Source organism: Bos grunniens, chromosome 9, assembly GCF_055505025.1.
Source record: "Bos grunniens cultivar Pamir isolate PY7600 chromosome 9, Bosgru_T2T1.0, whole genome shotgun sequence".
Lineage (NCBI taxonomy): Eukaryota > Metazoa > Chordata > Mammalia > Artiodactyla > Bovidae > Bos > Bos grunniens.
The window spans coordinates 86,406,340-86,427,294 of record NC_141173.1 but is presented as its reverse complement, the minus strand read 5'-3'; the positions used below and the strand labels follow the sequence as shown (position 1 = coordinate 86,427,294).

Genomic DNA, 20,955 nt, shown 5'->3' with positions numbered 1-20,955 from the left:
AGTGAAAATGTTAGTTGCTCAGTTGTGTCCAACTCTTTGCAACCCCAGGGACTGTAGCCTACGAGCCTTCTCTGTCCATGGGATTCTCCAGGCAAGAATACTGGAGTGGGTAGCCATTTCCTTCTCCAGGGGATCTTCCCAACCCAGGGATCAAACCTGGAACTCCCACACTGTAGGCAGATTCTATACCATCTGAACCACAATATACTGCAAATATTTCTGCCATTGCTGATTTTTTTTCTTCCAACTTCTTCGGAATTGTCTCTTAAGATTTGGGTCTCCATTGTTGTTCCCTGAGGCTCTAGTCCTAGCATTTTGGTGTTTTTCTACAGAGCTGAAGGTTTAACTTAATTGCACATCGCCAGTGGCGTCTCCTTTTTCCTAAGCTTGAAACTTCCATTCATTGAACTTTTTGTTATTCAACTTGGTCCCTGGGATCTATCTGACTTGAAGCCAGATTTTTCTTAAAGCTGGCAGCTCCTGCAGTTAGCCTAGCATCCTACCCTGGCTCTGCCAAAAACAGTGTGGATGCCTGGGTGCTGAGAACTGGCTTTGAAAAGTACCCAGGGGCCACCACCAACGGGGCATCACACCTGCCTATGTTCTCAATGTGAAGTCAACCTGTCAGGAATGGAATGGTGGCGCAGGGAGAAAAAAGGTTTCTCCTCCACACAGGAAGGAGTGGGGTTTGGATCAATCCTGACCTTGAAAGTGACATTGCCTTACTTGCTGTCCAGAAAAATTGTTCTCTTACACAGAAGCTAAATGGTGAGAAAGGAGATCAGTACACTGGCCACCATGCAGCCTCCTTGCTGTCATTTCAGTTTTTTAAGCATAGAGATGGATACAAGGAAGAACACTGGGAAGTGTGTGTGTGTGTGTGTGTATGTGTGTGTATCAGAGAAAGAAAGAGAGAAAGAGTTTGGAAAAGCATGCAGTGTTTTGTTTTCCTGGGCATCTGAGAGCACTCAGTTGAGGAAAACCTGAGACCAGCATGGTCAGGACCTAGCATTATCCATTCCTCTGTCCTTCAGCTTTTGCATTCCTCTGGACTGATAACCAAAGATGACAGAGGCTCCTGAAGATAAACGGGCGCTCTTCTTCCCATTTCCTTTCCACCCTGCCCCCTGCCTCACTTCAGATCTCCCCCCATACCCTACTAATGCCCAATCCTCATCCGACTGATGCCAAACGTCAGTGGCAGCATGAAGGGGTGCCTGGTGGCATGAGCCCTGCTGCCTGGCCTCTCGACCCCCAGGGATGTGGCTGCTGCTGGGGACTGCAGGACTGTCATTCCTGCCACCCGGCTCAGAGCCCCAAAGATCCGGGCCAGCTGCAGTGCCCTGGTGGTGTGGTAGCTGTTCTACATGGCTGGCCTCGTTAGGAAGTGAATCTCTTGACAGGCAATTTGCCACTGCCACCTGTATCCAAAAATCTTTTGCTAAGTCTGTGAAATGCAGGCAACCCCTTCTCTTCTCCCAGGCTTCGTTTTCACGACATGTTCTGCCTCTACTTAATGTGCACTGCCCTGTTGGCATTTCCATTTGGCACTTGAAATATTCTGATCGCCTCTGCTTTCTCCTAGGCAGATTAGGCACATGTTTTAGAAATGGGAGGAAGGCAAGGACATAAGGGACCCAACAGGTGACAATGGAAAGTAATGGCAAACAGACACACTTCTGACTCAGGAAGACTTGGGTGGTGTTGCAAGTCCCTCCAAGAGAATCTGAATTTGAATGAAATACACAGGTGGAAGGGCTGACTGTCTGTATAGGGATTTATCATCAACGCTGCTCTCAAATGTCAGGTAGAAGTCTTCCTGATGATTACCTCAATGGTAGCAAAATTTGGATAACACATTAATATCTACAAAGCATTTTTTAGGACCTCTACCAACTACTAGACAAATTCAAAAACAAGGTACATAAGAAGCTGATTAATGTTATTATATATATGTGTGTGTATATATATATCAGATGAGATCAGATCAGATCATATCAGTCACTCAGTCGTGTCCGACTCTTTGCGACCCCATGAATTGCAGCACGCCAGGCCTCCCTGTCCATCACCAACTCCTGGAGTTCACTCAGACTCACATCCATCGAGTCAGTGATGCCATCCAGCCATCTCATCCTCTGTCGTCCCCTTCTCCTCCTGCCCCCAATCCCTCCCAACATCAGAGTCTTTTCCAATGAGTCAACTCTTCGCATGAGGTGGCCAAAGTACTGAAGTTTCAGCTTTAGCATCCTTCCTTCCAAAGAAATCCCAGGGCTGATCTCCTTCAGAATGGACTGGTTGGATCTCCTTGCAGTCCAAGGGACTCTCAAGAGTCTTCTCCAACACCACAGTTCAAAAGCAGCAATTCTTCGGCGCTCAGCCTTCTTCACAGTCCAACTCTCACATCCATACATGACCACAGGAAAAACCATAGCCTTGACTAGACGAACCTTTGTTGGCAATATATATATATGTATATGAAATTAAAAGACGCTTACTCCTTGGAAGGAAAGTTATGACCAACCTAGATAGCATATTCAAAAGCAGAGACATTACTTTGCCAACAAAGGTTCGTCTAGTCAAGGCTATGGTTTTTCCTGTGGTCATGTATGGATGTGAGAGTTGGACTGTGAAGAAGGCTGAGCACCGAAGAATTGATGGTTTTGAACTGCGGTGTTGGAGAAGACTCTTGAGAGTCCCTTGGACTGCAAGGAGATCCAACCAGTCCATTCTGGAGATCAGCCCTGGGATTTCTTTGGAAGGAATGATGCTAAAGCTGAAACTCCAGTACTTTGGGCACCTCATGCAAAGAGTTGACTCATTGGAAAAGACTCTGATGTTGGGAGGGATTGGGGGCAGGAGGAGAAGGGGACGACAGAGGATGAGATGGCTGGATGGCATCACTGACTTGATGGACGTGAGTCTGAGTGAACTCCAGGAGTTGGTAATGGACAGGGAGGCCTGGCGTGCTGCGATTCATGGGGTCGCAAAGAGTCGGACACGACTGAGAGACTGATCTGATCTGATATATATATAAATAATGTATAAGCTGTATCCTAAGAGTTTTTTTTTTTTTAGGAGGGGGGGAAGCAGGCAATTCTAACATGATTAATGTAAGTTATGTGCATGCTAAGTTGCTTCAGTCATGTCTGACTCTTTGCAACCCTATGGACTATAGCCTACCAGGCTCCTCTGTCCATAGGCTTTTCCAGGCAAGAATACTGGAGTGGGTTGCCGTGCCTGCCTCCAGGGGATCTTCCTGACCTAGGATTGAGCTCACATCTCCTCTGTCTCCTGCATTGGCAGGCAGATTTTTTATCACTAGCGCCACCTGGGAAGCCCTAATGTAAGGTAAGTGACATTGAAAAATAATTCAGATTCAAAATAGAACTCTTTTCCATATACTATTTCATAATTGAAAAGTTAAAGTTCTTCAAATTTCATGAAAATTGAAAAGAACATTATGAAAGTGGTATCCTCTGATTTCTAGTCTTTAAATATTTTCAAAAGACATATTTCAAATATAGGCACATATTGTATTTAATTTTGGACTTAAAAATTCAGTTCTTAAGTAGACCATTTTGTTCAGAAATTAAAAATGAGGGAAATAAAAATTTAAAAACCAATCTCTATAGGACATTGAAAGGGTATTAGAATGATGAAAAGTGTCTTAATCTTTAAAAGATCTTATCATTTCAACTGAAGTCTTCCCCCTGCTGATAAGGTTTGGGTCACTAGCAGTCTTTCCTGGCAGTCCAGTGGTTAAGACTCTGAGCTTCCATTGCAGGGGGCACGAGTTCAATCCCTGATTGAGGAACTAAGATCTTGCATGTGGCATGGTATGGCCAAAAAATTAAAAAATAAAAAGGTTTGGCTCACTCTTGGTGTAAGAGACACCATCAGTAAGATGTAGCGACTTCTCCATGACGGGGAGTCAGTTCTCAGTCAAATTTTTGCCAGCCATTTCTTTTTCTCCATCAACCTTATGATTCATTAATGCAGTTAATAAAAATGCTTTAAGTCAAGTGTGTTCTGGATGTACAATGATGCGTAAGAATAGTTTTATTCCATCTTACGGGGTGAAGACAGACAGTCAGATAAGCAACAGCAGTGGAACCAGGGTCAGAGTGGGAGGAGAAGTGTTATAGGGCCTTCAACAGGAGCAGCTCACCCACCCCTGGGTATTGGTGAGAATGGTAGGGGAATGGGGACATTGGCCCTTACTCTGAAAGAAGAATCCAGGAGAGATCTGAATTTTCTCTCTGCTCACACAGTTCATTTGAAATTTGAGGACAGTTTACACAATTGGCATTGGCAACCCCATCCATTCCTAGAATTCTGGCTTAACCCTAGAACCAAGGAACACCCTGAGTGTGGTGGATTAACTTTGGTTCTGTTTAATTTTCCCAATCATACACATTGGTCTTGAATGATTTCAGCTCCCTTGGAACTCATGTTGTCCCACTTTGAGTATAAACATCACCCCTCCTTGCAGACAACAATCTTTGAGTGCCATCCAGTTATAACACACAGACAGCCAAGGTAACAGCGGCAAATAGAAATAGAGAACATACCAAGCTGTTTGCATTGGGACATGGTTACCATGAAATGAGCAAACATTTAATTTTGTTTATTGAGGTCAATGTGAAAGCTGTTGAATCTCTTATAACAACTTTGTGACATTTGATGCATGCCTTTCTGAAACACCTCAAGCTGAGCTTGTTGCTCTGAAATGTCAGAATGTTCTATTCTGGTAAGCAGTCAACTCGTATTGAGTTCTCCCTTTGTGCAGAATGCCGTGAAGTGTGTATAAGGGGAACGAAAGAGGATACAATGAACACTGGAAGCTGTGAGTCAGTAGAAGTGAAAACAATCTGAAAAGGCTTTTTCTGGTTTTGCTTGATTTCAGACCTGAATTCATGAACAAGGGGGAGAAGACCACCCATACTTTCTATGCGTGTGTTACTTTCATAATCCCCTTCTCAAGGCAAGGGGAGGAATTTTTGCCTCCTGAGTGAGGTAATCTCAGAAATGGCAGCCTGAATCTGTGATGAAGCTGTGCACCATCTCAGACCAAGGCAGGGACCTGCTGAACTTTAAGGCCAGGAAGCCTTCAGACAGGGCTTAGAAGAAAGGCAGGTCAACAAGCTCAGGCCTCAGGCCTCTTTTCCGTTTACATTTGATGTGGGTATGTTGACAAAATAAAATATTAAGAAATCATGGGAATTCCCTGGCTGTCCAGTGGTTAGGACTCCGCGATTTCACTGCAGGAGGCACAGGTTTGATCCCTGGTTGTGGAACAGATCCTGGATGCTGCATAACACAGCCAAAAAAACAAACAAAAAAAACCCCTGAGAAGTCATAATTGTATAGAGGATAAATGAATAGGCTTTGGAGTTCTGAGATTTAAACCAAGGCTCCACTGTGATCAACTCCATGACTTTGGGCAAGTCGACCTCTGTGATCCTCGGTGTCCATATCTGTTAAATGGGAGTAATAATATCTACTCAGGTGTTTATTGTGAGGATTAAATGAGATAACTAACATATAAGTCACTTAGCATAGGGCCCAGTCTAGAAAAGTTTAATACATGTTAAGCTATTACTATCCATAATTATGTCAACTCTATGGAAATAAAATCAATGCTTTAATTAGGATTCTTTAGTTTGTTAATTTCCCAAATTGCCTAGTCTAAGCAGAAAGTTATGTGCATTCTAACAAATTCAACACAGGAAAACCAAAGACTCATTTATTAATTCAGTTAATAAGCATCTATGGAGCATTTTCTATGTGCTCAGCCATGGGTGAGCCACTGAGGGTGCGAGAATAAAAGTAACAGTTCCCATTTTCTAGGATCTTAAGTCTAGTAGAGCAGGTCAATAAATAGACCGACAATGACCATGTGGCGAGTGTGCTTAAAAAAGGCAGCTTGGCAGACCTGTGCTTTGAAAACACAGAGCTCCTAAGAGAAGAGCACATCAGACCAGAAGGATTACATGGTGATTCCAGTCTAACATGCTCATTCTAAAGGATGGAAGAGGGCAGTCAGAAACACAGGGGAGATGACTGCAGGCCCTTCCTCATACCCTGCCGAGTTCCCCGCCTTAGAAACTCTTTTCTGCCTGGGCTGGGAGGTCGCTCTTTGGCCTTTAAGATAAATGCTGGCCTTGGACAGAAGCTTAAGGGGGCCAGTCCTCTGTAACTCAGGTTTAAGCCAAGTTTGCAGGCAGGGCAGCCTTGACCATATGCACGTGATCTTCTGCCCTGAATGTTTAGCATCAGAGCTAGGCTCTTTCTTCCCTGCACATCTTTTAAAACTCTAATCTTGGCTCTGATCTCCATGCTTATGGATGGGATACAGCTACCTCGTAAAGACTTTATTAATGATCTTTTTTGCTCTGGGTGGGTGTCGGTTTGTTTGCTTTTTGATAATAGCTTTATTGAGACATAATTCACATATATACAATTCACTCAATTAAAATGTACAATTCAGTGACTTTTAGCATATTCATAGCTCCACCATCACCACAATCACCTTCAGTAAATTTCATCACCTGAAAAAGAAACATTTGCATCCCCTAGCTGTCACCCCAATCCTCCTATTCCTCTAACCTCTAGCAACCACTAACCTACTTTCAGTCATTATAGATTTGCCTGTTCTGGACATCGCACACAAGTGCACATTATGGCCTGAATTATAAGCCCCTAAATTCATATGGTGAAGTTCTAACCCCTCAGTGTGACTGTGTATTTGGAGACAGGGCCTTGAGAGGTAATTGTGTTTTTGTGTTAGCTGCTCAGTCGTGTCCAATTCTTTGCGACCCCATGGACTGTAGCCCACCAGGCTCCTCTGTCCATGGGATTCTCCAGGCAAGAATACTGGAGCGGGTTGCCATGCCTTCCTCCAGAGGATCATCCCAACCCGGGGACTGAACCCAGGTCTCCTGCATTGTACGCAGATTCTTTATCGTCTGAGTCTTCAGGTAATTAAAATTAAATGGAAACTTAATGGTGGGGACCTAATCCAACAGGACTGGTGTCCTTATAAGAAGAAGAATGGACACCAGGGCTGTGTGTGCAAAAGAAAGGCCATGCAAGGGCATATCGAGAGGACAGTAGTCTGCTGGCCAAGCAGAGAGGCCTCGTGAGAGACCAGCTTGCCAAGATCTTGATCTTGGACTTCTAATCTCCAGAACCATGAGAAAATAAACTTCTGTTTAAGCCACTCGGTCTGTGATGTTTTATTACAGCAGCCCTAGTAGACTAATGTAGTAGATTCATACAACATGTGACCTTTTGTGTCTGACTTCATTCACTTAGAATAATGTTTTCAAGGTTTAATCCATGTTTTAAGATATATCAGTACCTCATTCCTTTTTTGACGACAAATAATACTCAACTGTGTGGCTAAACTACGTTTTGTTTATCCATTTTGATGGACATTTGGGTTATTTCAACCTTTTGACTGTTAATGAGTAATGCTGCTATGGACATTCATGTATAAATTTTTGTGCAAACATGTTTTCATTTATCTTGGGCAAATGTATCTTGGAGTAAAATTTATGGGTCATATGGGAACTCTATGTATAACATTTTAGGAACTAACTGTTGTCTGAAAGGTCTACACATTTCACCTTCTCACTAGCAAGGAATGAGGGTTCCGAATTCTTCATATCCTTGTCACCATTTGTAATTGTCTGTCTTTTTTATTATAGCCATCCTAGTGGCTATAATCAGCTCTGAATATTCATTGGAAGGACTGATGCTGAAGCTGAAGCTCCAATACTTTGGCCACCTGATGCGAAGAGCCGACTCATTGGAACAGACCCTGATGCTGGGAGAGATTGAGGGCAGGAGGAGAAGGGGTTGCAAGGAGTCGGACACAACTTAGTGACTAAACAACAGCAACAGTGAGTATAAAGTGGTGGTTCACTGTGGTTTGGGTTTGCGCTTCCTTAATAATGGGTAATGGTAAGTCTTTTCAGGTGTTTATGGCCGTTCGTGTACCTTTTTTGGAGAAATGTTTGTTCAGATCTTTTGCCTTTTTTTAATCAGCAATAAGTTTTTTAGCCGTTAATTTTTAATTTGACGTTTTATTGTTGAGTTGCAATTATTCTTTATATGTTCTGGATACAAGTTCCTTATCAGACATAAGATTTGCCAAACTTTGTTCATTCTGTACATTCTCTCTTCACTTTCTTGACAGTATCCTTGGAAGCACAAAAGTTTTCATTCTGATGCATGTCCAGTTTATCTAATTTTTCTTTTGTTGCTTATGCTTTTGGTGTCTTATTTAAGAAACCACCGCCAAATCTAAGGACATGAAGATTTACTCATATGTGTTGTTCTAACAGCTTCACCATTTTAGGTCTTTTACCATTTAGGTCTTTGATCACTGTTGATTTAATTTTGTATATGGGGTGAGGTAAGGGTTCAAGTTCATTTTTGTGCATGTGGATATCCAGTTATCTCAGCATTATTTGTGGAAAGACTATTCATTTCTCCATTGAATTGTCTTAGGAATTTTATTAAAAATCAATCATAGATTAAAAATTTATTTCTGGACTATCACTTCTATTCCATTGATCTATATGTCTGTTTTTATGCCAGTACCATTGCTATTATTGTTGTTGTTCAGTCACTAAGTTGTGTCTGACTCTTTGTCACCCCATGGACTGCAGTACGCCAGGCTTCCCTGTCCATCACTAACTCCCAAAGCTTGCTCAAACTCATGTCCATCAAGTCACTGACGCCATCCAACCATCTCATCCACTGTCATCCCCTTCTTCTCCTGCCTTCAATCTTTCTCAGCATCTGGGTCGTTTCCAATGAGTCAGTTATTCACATCAGGTGGCCAAAGTATTGGAGCTTCAGCTTTAGCATCAGTCCTTCCAATGAATATTCAGAAATTATTCCCTTTATGATTGACTGGTTTGATCTTGCTGTCCAAGGGACTCTCGAGAGTCTTCTCCAACACCACAGTTCAAAAACATCAATTCTTTGGTGCTCAGCTTTGTTTATGGTCCAACTCTCACTGATAATTGTAGTTTGTAGTTAAGTTTTGAAATTGAGAAGTGTGAATACTCCAACTTTGTTCTTATTTTTCAGGATTGTTTTGGATATTGTGGGTCCCTTGAAGTTCTCTATGTTTTTGAAGGGTCATCTTTCTCTGGTGCCTTACCAGGATTTATCTGCTCACTGAGGCATCTGGGGTTGACCTGCAAATATGCTGTGTGCTGGTACCTATATGCCTCAGCATTACTTTGCTTGAATAGACTTTTTCCAGCCCCAAGAGCTGGATCTTGTTAATCCAAGTTCTTCTTTTTTTTAAACAGGACAAATCCACACTTTTATTTATTTTCAATATGTTTAAATCCTCAAAGGGCACAGCATCACAAGGATTTTGTGTCCAATGGCCTTAGTGGGAAGGTTGCTTTGGAATTTGGCACGAACCATGCCACTATTTCCATGAGCTCGATTTATCTTTCCCCAGATTACTCTGGTTTTGGTAGGTTTTCCACCAGGAGTTACTGTGTTGTTCTTTGCTTTGTACACATAAGCACATCTCTTCCCTAGATAGAATTAACTTTTATCTCGAGCATATACATCTTGACTTTTCAGGAGAGCAGTGTGTTCCCTCTGGTTCCATAGACCCCATTTATAGCCAGCAAAAATGGCCTTGGACCACAGCCTTCCAGACATATTTGTCGTTTTAGAAGTCCTGTTCCCAGCAGGCCTTCACAGGGTCCAAGATGGCTGAAAGAGCTTAATCCAAGTTCTTGATGGGTATCTTGTCAGGGAGGAGATCTAATTCCAAGCTGAACTCTGGTTTCAAATAAGATTGATAGATTTGATCTGATGGTTCACTATAGAATCCTAAGAATTAATTAGGTATGATGGACAGCTTAAGTGTAGTCATGTTATGGATGTTGTTTTTAAATTATAAAAATAAGGAATTCCCTGGCAGTCCACAGGTTAGGACTCTGTGCTAAGGGAGGAAGCAGCTTGGATCCCACAAGCTACATGGTGCTATCCCCCCAAATTACAAAAGTAATGTCATATCCTAAAAAAGGTAAACAGTTAAAAAGCCATAATCCTTTTGTTAAAATTACAGTATAATTAAAGTGAAATTATGACAACCTAGACATAAGGTAAAAGTTATGACCAAACTAGACAGCATATTAAAAAGCAGAGACATTACTTTGCCATCAAAGGTCCATCTAGTCAAAACTATGGTTTTTGTGGTAGTCATGTATGGATGTGAGAGTTGGACTATCAAGAAAGCTGAGTGCTGAAGAATTGATGCTTTTGAACTGTGGTGTTGGAGAAGATTCTTGAGAGTCCCTTGAAACACAAAGAGATCCAACCAGTCCATCCGAAAGGGAATCAGTCTTGAATATTCATTGGAAGGACTGATGCTGAAGCTGAAGCTCCAATACTTTGGCCACCTGATGCAAAGAACTGACTCACTGGAAAAGACCCTGATGCTGGGAAAGATTGAAGGCAGGAGGAGAAGGGGACAACAGAGGATGAGATGATTGGATGGCATCACCGACTCGATGGATGTGAGTTTGAGTAAACTCTAGGAGTTGGAGATTGACAGGGAGGCCTGGCATGCTGCGCCCATGGGGTCGCAAAGAGTCGGATATGACTGAGCAACTGAACTGAACTGAAAGTAAAATTATAGTATCAGTGATCTAAGGTATTACTGTAGATAGTAATACATTGGCTTCCCTGGTGGCTCAGCAGTAAAGAACACTCCTGCCAATGCAGGAGACGTGGGTTTGATTCCTGGGTCAGGAAGATCCTCTGGGGAAGGAAATGGCAACCCACTCCAGTATTCTTGCCTGAAAAATCCCATGGTCAGAGGAGCCTGACAGGCTACAGACCATGGGGCCATAAAACAGTGGGACACGACTTAGTGTCTAAACAATAATTCCTCTGTAGATAGAAGTTTTTGTATCATTTTTGGAAATTAACTTGAGAATTCTGCTAGGAATTTTTGGGGTATCTATTCTTTCCCTTATGGTTTGAAAAGTCCTTCACATTTTTTGTTTTTTATTAGGCCATACTGTGCAGCATGTGGGATCTTAGTTCTCCCATCAGGGTTCAAACCTGTGGCTCCCTGTGTTGGAAGTGTGAAGTTTTAACCACTGGACTGCCAGAAAAGTCACAGCACTCACATTTTTGTAGACATCTGTGTTCTTAGTTGCTCAGTCATGTCTGACTCTTTGTGACCCCATGGACCGTAGCCCTTCTGTCCACGGGGATTCTCCAAGAAAGAATACTGGAGTGGGTTGCCATGCCCTCCTCCAGGAGGTCTTCCCAACACAGGGATTGAACCCACATCTCCCACATTGCAAGTGGGTTTTTTACCATCTGAACCACCAGGGAAGCCCTTTTGTAGGCGTAATCAAGCAAAAATCATACTTTGGGGTTAGGAAGAGTTTGTTACATCTTAAGTGTGCATTCACAGGAATATATTTACCTAGATTTATTTTGAGGTTAGGCTAAGATTTAACATGTGGTTTGTCTTTATATTGAACTCTTTCCTCTCTAAAAGCATATGTGTATTTCCAAACGCATCATTTCATCCTTAGAACACTTGTTAAGCCTGGCTACAAATGTTCAGGTTCAATCGATTTGGCTTCTGAGTCATTGAATAAAACATGTCACACCATTTATTAAAACCTGGGCTCTGGCAATCCTGATGCTCAGATTTTCTTCAGGTTGACCAGCAAGGGGCACTAAAGCCTAGCATCTCTTCCCTGTTCCCTCCCAACAACATCAGAGGTTTCAGTAAGAAAGTAATTGGGAATGAATCTGGGAGCTGTGCACTTTTATAGTCAGATCAAAACAGTGGTGGCAGTCTCTTTGATATTTTTTTTAAGGGTATTGATATTTTTTAAATGAGAAAAATTCTGATTGGGTAAAAAGACAACAGAACAATTCCAAATATAGAACCACTCTTTGCTTACAAACCGTAATTCTCCTGTCTACTCAATACTATTAGGTAAACCAGCAGAATCCTGTCATTGCTTTTCTATGAATTACTGCGTTTTTTCCGTCCAGAGAACATAATGGCTTAGCCGCATAACGGTTCCTAAAAGGATGAACTACTTGATGTTACGGTGACAAGCAATTATTACAGAAGCCTACTGGTTGGTCATTTTTTCCCCCTTCCCTTTAAATGTTGCCTGCCTATTTATTTCCATCAGCTAGTAAGGATGACTCTTTTATTGTTTCAAATAAAGGATGTCATCTATATGCTAGGCACACATTATGAATAATTCCTTGTCATAACAAGACACGAATGTCCTTCAGAGACAGACACGAAGTTACTGGAGCTGTTTAGTATTTGGTAATGGGCTTTTCTTTTTAATTTTAGCTTTGATCCATGCTTAATCACCTCAAGGTATTGAAATACTAAGAAAGACAGCATTCAGTAATTAGTCCACCAAGCTGGAAGCTAAGACCCACTATTCTTTCATTCTAAATCAAAGAAATAGTTTCTGGAAGCTCAGTCCCCTTATCAATATTACAGAAATGATGCATGTAAAGTTAATTAATTCACAATTAATGTTCAATTACAGGTGAACCAATGTATAATACTCTGATTTTTTCTCAATCATTCCTTTTTCAAACTGGTTTTCTTTTAAGACTTAGATTTTTTTGGACCTTGTTATTTGCAGCCTGTGAGAACTGTATTAAAATGGATCACATACTTATTCACCCAGCTCATTACAGCCCTGTTCCCCTCAAATACAATCCTAAGCCTCAAATGGCTGATTACTTAAGAACCCTCAAGAAGTCTTAGCTAAATGATGGACAGTTTGGAGTATGATTTTTAAAATTTTCCCCTCTGCTAGCCAGAATGAGAAACTGGGGATCACAGAGTAAAGATTTTTTAGAGGCTGAGGCAGATATCATCAGTTCAGTTCAGTTCAGTTCAGTCACTCAGTAGTGTCCGACTCTTTGCGACCCCATGAATTGCAGCATGCTAGACCTCCCTGTCCATCACCAACTCCCGGAGTTCACTCAGACTCACATCCATTGAGTCAGTGATTCCATCCAGCCATCTCATCCTCTGTCGTCCCCTTCTCCTCCTGCCCCCAATCCCTCCCAGCATCAGAGTCTTTTCCAATGAGTCAACTCTTCCCATGAGATAGCCAAAGTATTGGAGTTTCAGCTTTAGCATCATTCCTTCCAATGAACACCCAGGACTGATCTCCTTTAGAATGGACTGGTTGGATCTCCTTGCAGTCATGGGTGGAATAAAAAAGACAGAGCAAGAGAAAGAAAAGACTGTGGATTCCATGTTCTCTGAACAAATACGAAGGTGATCTGTCTGAGCTACAGTTCTGATGGTCCTGAGGCGTCCAGGTGTGGTGTCCTTTGCACTCCCTGGGCCTTTCTTCCCAGTGACCCAGGAGGTGGAGACAGAAACCATACGTGCCTGGCATGGTTAAGAGCACAGACTCGGGGGTTAGGTTTGTTGTAGTTGTTATTCAGTTGCTAAGCTGTGTCTGACTCTGTAAACCGCAGGTCTCCAGGCTTCCCTGTCTTTCACTATTTCCCAGAGTTTGCTCAGATTTATGTCCACTGAGTTGGTAATGCTATCTAACCATCTCATCCTTTGCCTCCCACTTTTCCTTTTGCCTTTAGTCTTTTCCAGCGTCAGGGCCTTTTCCAATGAGTTGGCTCTTAGCAACAGGTGGTCAAAGTATTGGAGTTTCAGCTTCAGCATCAGTCCTTCCAATGAATATTCAGGACTGATTTCCTTTGGGATTGACTGGTTTGACCTCCTTGCAGGCCAAGTGACTCTCAAGAGTCTTTTCTACCCACAGTTCAAAAGCATCAACCTGGTGGCATATTCTGGCATGTAATTTTGGGCAAATGACTTTCTTATCTAAGCCTCAGTGAATTCTTCTATACTGTGAAGATTCACTCATACATTTAACAAATATTTATCAAATGCCTGCTATATGCCTGGCATTGTTCTAAGGCCCAACTGAGGAAATGACTATGAAGCACTTCAGTTCAGTTCAGTCGCTCAGTCGTGTCCAACTCTTTGTGACCCCATGAATCGCAGCACACCAGGCCTCCCTGTCCATCACCAACTCCCAGAGTTCACTCAAACTCACTTCCATCGAGTCAGTGATGCCATCCAGCCATCTCATCCTCTGTCGTCCCTTTTCCTCCTGCCCCCAATCCCTCCCAGCATCAGAGTCTTTTCCAATGAGTCAACTCTTCGCATGAGGTGGCCAAAGTACTGGAGTTTCAGCTTTAGCATCATTCCTTCCAAAGAAATCTAAGTGAAGCACTTAGCACTGTGAAAATAAATAACGTCAATTATAATCCATTGAGAACCTACTGTGCGCAGTGCACCCTATGCCGTACACTTTAGGCAATTGCTTAACCTCTTTCTGCCTCAGTTTTCCTCATTTGTGAGGGGAGATTTTGGTCTCATATGGCTTTTGTAAGGTTTAAATGAGGAGACTATATTAAATACTTTGAACAGTGCCTGGCACATAATTAATGCCATGCAAATGTTTGCTATCACCACCTCAGTTTCTAAGTAACACCCTGGAGAGGTAAATGTTATTCTCACCACTTGAAGGATGAGTTTACTGAGGTTTAGGGAGGTCAAGGTCAAATGACTGGTAAGTCACAGATTGGTGGTCTTATCTACCTGGTTCCGAACCCTGTCTATGCTTTTCCCATGGAACCTTGGCGCCTCCAGGAAGCACTGAGCTCCTTGCTTGTGATTGTGCAGACTGTTTGCACATGAACTGTTTGCACAGTAGCTCCAAAATGCTACCCCTGGCTCCTCTGAGTCTCTTCTAGGAGTGTGCCCATGGCGCACACACATGCGCACACACACACAGGCACACGCTCACACCCATTGTCTTTGCACTTAGCACTTATTATGAACAGTGGCTCCTCTCCTCATAGAAATTATGCCACCAGTCATGCATTCAGCAAAGCTGCCCATCCATTGCTCTCGAACCTGAATGCAAATTTAGTTTTTCAGTCTGTGAGCTTTCTCAAAGCTGTCTTCCTGGCTTGCTCATTCATTCATTCATTCCATTATTCATCAAACATTCACTGTGAGCCAAGCTGTGTGCTAGGTCAATTCTTAAATTTTGTATTAACCACACTCTATGTTTTCTCAGTATATAAAATATCGGATCCTAATTGTGGACTTTGTACAGATTAGTTTAAAAGGACAGAAGGTAGGAAAAGACAATGTTTGTTTGCTTTTCACGTGCCCAAGATGATAGTTCTATCAACACTTCCCAGCTTAAATAAGAAACATATTTTCACACCGTGTCCTTTGTATATCTTCTCCTTAGGAAACACACAGCTACAAATTATATGGAGGTGCTTTAGAGAACAAATGAATCTCCCTCTGAGAATTGTGGGGGAATGTGACTGCTTTAATAAACTATTCTTTTTAACTTGATGCAGTTGAAAATGTTGCAAGTGTTCTAAGGGGTACATTACACCAAGTTGGTGACCAATTTGTGGAAAACCAAGTTACAAAGCCAAAATAGCAATTGTTTCTTTTATTAAAAAAATATAGGCACATTCTCCCTACCCCCACACACAGAGTGCCTGAATGAGGTGGGAGTGGATTTTGAATTCTCAATGTTATACCCCCAAAGAGCTACAAGTTTTGAGAATGCATTTGCTATGTGTTGTTCTCTGAATATTTATTCTTTCTTCTTTTAATAATAATTCAATTCTCCCCTGGGGAAAGGTTTGTACTGGCTCTTGATTAAAAAATAAACCAAAATAAGACAAAAAACAAACAAGAAAATTCCTTATTGCCTTCTTCCTCAATCTTTTGGGAATGTGTGATGTGACCATTGCTCACTACTTCCCTCACCGCTTTTTTCTTGGGGTTTCTTTTTGGAAATGCCCTAGAACATGGTATTTCTTAGGCAATAAAAGCTTCCACTTGGCTCTGTTAGGAAATACAGAGAGAGAGCATTGTAAAAGGAATTTTAATTATTTCTGTTAATTGTCACTATTTAGAGGTTACTTTGAGGTTTCTGTCAAGAATTTCAAGTATGGGGCTAACAGTGAGAGCCAAATGGCAAATTAATATATGACATGTAAGAAATATATACAAAGTGTCTTAAAGACAGAGACGTGTTAAAAATATTTGCCAACCACTATGATTCTTTTGCAATGCAGCAGATCGCCTGCAATGCAGGAGACCCAAGCTCAATCCCTGGGTCAGGAAATCCACTGGAGAAGGAAATGGCAACCTACTCTAGTATTCTTACCTGGAAAATTCCATGGACAGAGGAGTCTGGTGGGCTACAGTTTGTGAGGTCTCAAGAGTTGGATATGAGTGAGCGACAAACCACCACAATGATCAGAACAGATGTTACAGTTTCAGCTTTCATACTTTCATTGCTGGAATGTGGCAAGGTCTGGGTTTTCCCGGGGAGATAGGAGCCAGGATGACCAGTGAGACAGGAGTCGGGACAGCATTCCTTTAGCAATTAGTATAGAAGCATTTCCATAATATAACAACTGGTTTGTAGAGGTGGATTTTCCAAGTGAATGAGAATCTTGCATGGGAATCTTCCAAATAATCCTTCACATTCTTACTTTTTAATTGCAAAGGGATGCTGTTTCTTTAAGATGTCCCACAAACTTGTATAAGCTTAGGCACCCCCAAATCAGGTTTTAGACCCCCAGATTGGCCACAACTGTGCATACCAGATGATTCCCAGCCCAGTCAACAACTGGATGGCAATTAGGGATGGGGTCTAGAAGGGGCTAGCTCTGGCCATGCCTATGTGGGTGCCCACTGCCCACTGCAGTGGGTGCTCTTGTCCAAAGTTCTGACTGGTCTTCACAGAAGGTCGATCCACTTTAGGAAGTGAATTCACTGGGCTATCATTATAATTATAGCCTGCTGTCATTATAATTTCTTATAATCTTTCATCAGACACAAATTTCTTCAATTTCCTGCTTACCAAGAGACCTTGTGATTTATAACTTAGCTCCTGCTGTGGCTGCCTTTGATAGGCTGGCCATCGGATTTAAGGGTGTAGTCCCTCAGGCAGCCCTATTTCTCAGAAAAAAAATTAATAAATTGATATTCTATTTTAGTAGCCATCATTCTAATTACCTGGTCAAAGTGAGTCCTCTTGTGAGAAACAATCTATGCTAAGGTTTCTGAGCCCATGAAGCTGGACTTTGGATCATGACAAATGGACTAAAATCAACATCCTGTCTCCAGGGACAGAATTCTCCAGTGCATTGCCTTTGGCCTTCAGCAGTACTTTTATTTCAGTAGAACTGTTTATTTGTCTCCCCCACTAGACTGTAAACTCCTCAAGAACAGGGGCCATCTGTATTTCAAATAGTATAAATACATAACAGAGAGTAAGGGCTCAACAAATATTTGATGAATGAGTGAATGGTATAAGAAAAAGTGTGTGATAATCTTTGGATATTAGTAAACTAGTAGCAACAGAAACTTTTAGCTAAATTTACAAAATCACTTTGCTTTTAACCAATTTATTTTTTCATTAGAAAAGTATTCATAATGCTCTGTGGGTTAAGGATCTTTTACCTGTTTGTTGACAAGTCATATGAGATGTACTACAAACTTAACCATGGTTGATATAAAGTCATCTCTCCTTAAAATTTTTTTTCACTACAGTATAGTCCCTGTATTATTTTATGCCTACTAGATCTGCAAATATTTAGGGGAATTGAAAATCATTTTCTATTTGGCATTTAAAGCTAGTGATGAGAAGCTAGTTATAGTAAGAATAAACCAGTCCTGGGATGAATTCCTTTGTTGAAAAATGTGCAAAATAACCCAATTGAATGGTATTGATGTCATTACACATAATTTTCATCATTCAGAAAAATTTATTCTTGGTTCTAAAGCACTCATGCACACAGATACACATTATCCCACTACATGAAAATGTTGAGGCAGAAATTCAGGGAAAGAAAACAATTCTAATGAAAATAGCCTTTTACAAAAGAAGAACATTCAGAGGCAAATGAATGAACTGCATGATGATGAGAGAAATCAAAATGAAAAGACTTCTAATCCATATCAGCACACTCCTCTGAGATTCTGTTTCTGAGTCTACTGTCTTCTCAACCCTTAAGGATATGAGTAATCTAAGAAAGAAAGAAAAGGAGAGAGGGAAGGAAAAGGGGAGAAAAAAGCCACAATAAAGTATGAGTGTGTGCGTGCACTTGGGTGTATGTGTATTAGGGACAAGAAGATGCTTCACAGCTTAATTCTTCTATTTTCTCAAACTTGAAAACCAAATCAAACACGCTATTCCTCTATCACTAACGTATCTTCTGAGAAAAAAACCTTTCAGGTATTCTGAACCATATTGCTGGCTCTGTAACTTGCCTTATTAAAGAACCCCAAATGGAGACAAACTATGATGCATTTATTAATACTAGGGGGCAATTAACTACCCAAAGTGAACAATTAATATTTCCAAATCAGTTGTTGCTTGTTAGACTGATACTTTGTGCCTCTCAGAGGGGAGACAGGAAACTTTCTAGTCTCAAGCAGATATCATCTGGTCTTCATCTCTGCATCATTTTTCACTTGTAGCATGATGACCAATGGTACCCATGCTAGAATATCAAGAACTGATTTTATTAGCAGGATGCACAACTCACAGGCAACCTGGTATCACCTTAACTGTATAAGAGCTGAGTTTGGGAGAAAAGCAACCATTTGGGAATTGTGTTTGTATTGAGAAAGAGAGGAGTTAATGGTGTTTGTTTTCATAAGCCTAGAGGAAGTGATCAACCCTGTGGATTCTAAAGTTCTAGCCCTCAAGTGCTTTTCACATTTCCTCTTTAAGGCATCAAGCAGCTGTTTCTCTTGGGAGGGCTCCTGAAAGCCAACTGAGTTGAACACGGGGTAATGGAATGTGGGCTTGAAGAAGGAATGCTGAGATTCAGCTTATAATCACACACACACACACACACACACACACACACACAGAGTCCTCAGAACCTGTGAGCAGCTTAACTGAAATTCTTTTTTCCTTACAGCCAGGCAAAGCAAGAATCTATCCTTCCCTGTGTCAAGGGGGGGCGACCTTCCTCAGATCTCCTGCAGGGCCTGTGCTCTGAGGAACCCTGCAGACGCACAGCTGTGATGGCTGCCTCTGAGACAGCAGCCACCAGGAACACAACCCCAGGAGACGCGACAGCCACACAGCAGCAGCGGCTTCTTCTCCAAATGGCTGTCTGAACGCAGCAGGAGTCCTCCTTGTTACAGAAACTGGAAGCCTCTCCTTGTCCTCCTTGTTCCCCACCACAGCCTGCCTCCTCCGGGCCGAGCTGCCATAAACTCCTTAGCACCAGGAATACCGACCCCCTCTCAATTCAGTCCAGTTCAGTCACTCAGTCGTGTGCGACCCTGCAATCCCATGAACTGAAGCACACCAGGCTTCCCTGTCCTTCACTATCTCCTGGAGCCTGCTCAAACTCACGTCCATTGAGTCGGTGATGCCATCCAACCATCTCATCCTCTGTCGTTCCCTTCTCCTCCTGCCTTCAATTTTTCCCAGCATCAGGGTCTTTTCCAGTGAGTCAGCTCTTCGCATGAGATGGCCAAAGTATTGGAACTTCAGCTTCAGCATTAGTCCTTCTAATGAATATTCAGAGTTGATTGGCCCTCTCCTGGAGTGTGTTATCACTTCCTGCCACTGAGTGTGTTCCCTCAGCAATATCGGGCTATGGTATTCTAACATGGTGGTCTTGTTGAGGCTGTGGGAAGGCCCTGCCCTGTGAATGGAGCTGGGCTCTCCTTCAAGGAAGGGAGACATTTTCTAGTGTCAGATGTGCAGGGAAAACATGGGCTCAAAGACAGGAACCTGGAATGTCACAGGGGATTAGGTCTGGGCTTCCAGGAGTCTGAGCACACTTCCCTGCAGGGTAGGAGGGGTCAGTGATCTTGCCACATGTATGCAAGCCTAGAGCTGGCAAGGCAGGTCCAAGAGTAAGCTCCAAACTCAGGGCATTTTATACGGCTGTGTATTATTTTATTTCTTTTGCAGTAGGACCCTCTTTAAATGCTCCAGCCCAGTCTCTCCCACAGTGTTTTGGAAAATTCAAAGAATGGTCTTGGGCCAGTAGGTGAGAGTAGAGTTATAGAGAGGCCATATCCCCGAGGCTGGACTTGGGGGGATGGTCATAGGAGGGACTCCAGATCTCCACCAAGTTAGTCCCCTGTCCTCCCGCTTGACTGAACAGTGGGCTTCCCTAGGTCACTTCTCCTCATCCACTTCTACAGCCTTCCCAGTAACCAGCACATGGATAATTTCGACAATGGCTCTCATGACTGCTTTAAAGCAGGATTTCAAGTTTCCTGATCCTATCCAACTCTCTCATCTGATGTGCCAACTGAAATGCCCTGTTTTCATAGGTATTCAACATATGGGATTTATACCATCAATAGGGGTAAAAACAGCACATACTCAGTGCCAACAAGAGAGAGAACACAGCTTTAGACAGCATATAGTCACCAATCATGGTCCCCAAGGAAGAAACTATTTCTCTTTTTGGGGTTAGACTAATTTATACAGAAAATACACATATATATCTTAAAAAAGCTGTGTCTAGCTGTAGATGAGCCAATAGCATATGTGTTCCTAAGGCACCCACAGTATAGTCCACTAAAGAAAAGAGAGCAGAATAAAATATAACATGCTGTTTTTTTTTTTTTGTAGTGGCAGCTGCCCTTTTTCAGAGAAATACTAACTAGATATTGAGGTCATTCCTGAACCTATAAATTGCCTTGTGAGTGATAAACACTCTTTCTGTGAAACTTACAACAATCATTGGTGTGTGAGGCAAGTGAAAGAGGACTTGGGATGGATGAAAACACGCACTCTCCCTGGCCTTGAGAAATTAGATTGAATGCTAGGAATTGGAGTC

General features: G+C 42.1%; 1 protein-coding gene and 1 pseudogene across 4 annotated transcripts in view; both read right to left on the bottom strand.

The window, feature by feature from the left end:
* Positions 1–20,955, bottom strand: part of SASH1 (SAM and SH3 domain containing 1) — a 586,122-nt gene that overhangs the window by 273,388 nt on the left and 291,779 nt on the right. The window lies entirely within an intron of this gene.
* LOC147366284 (large ribosomal subunit protein eL33 pseudogene) lies at positions 9,088–9,946 on the bottom strand (annotated as a pseudogene). Its single transcript, XR_015133290.1, has one exon. The product of XR_015133290.1 is annotated as a large ribosomal subunit protein eL33 pseudogene (transcript).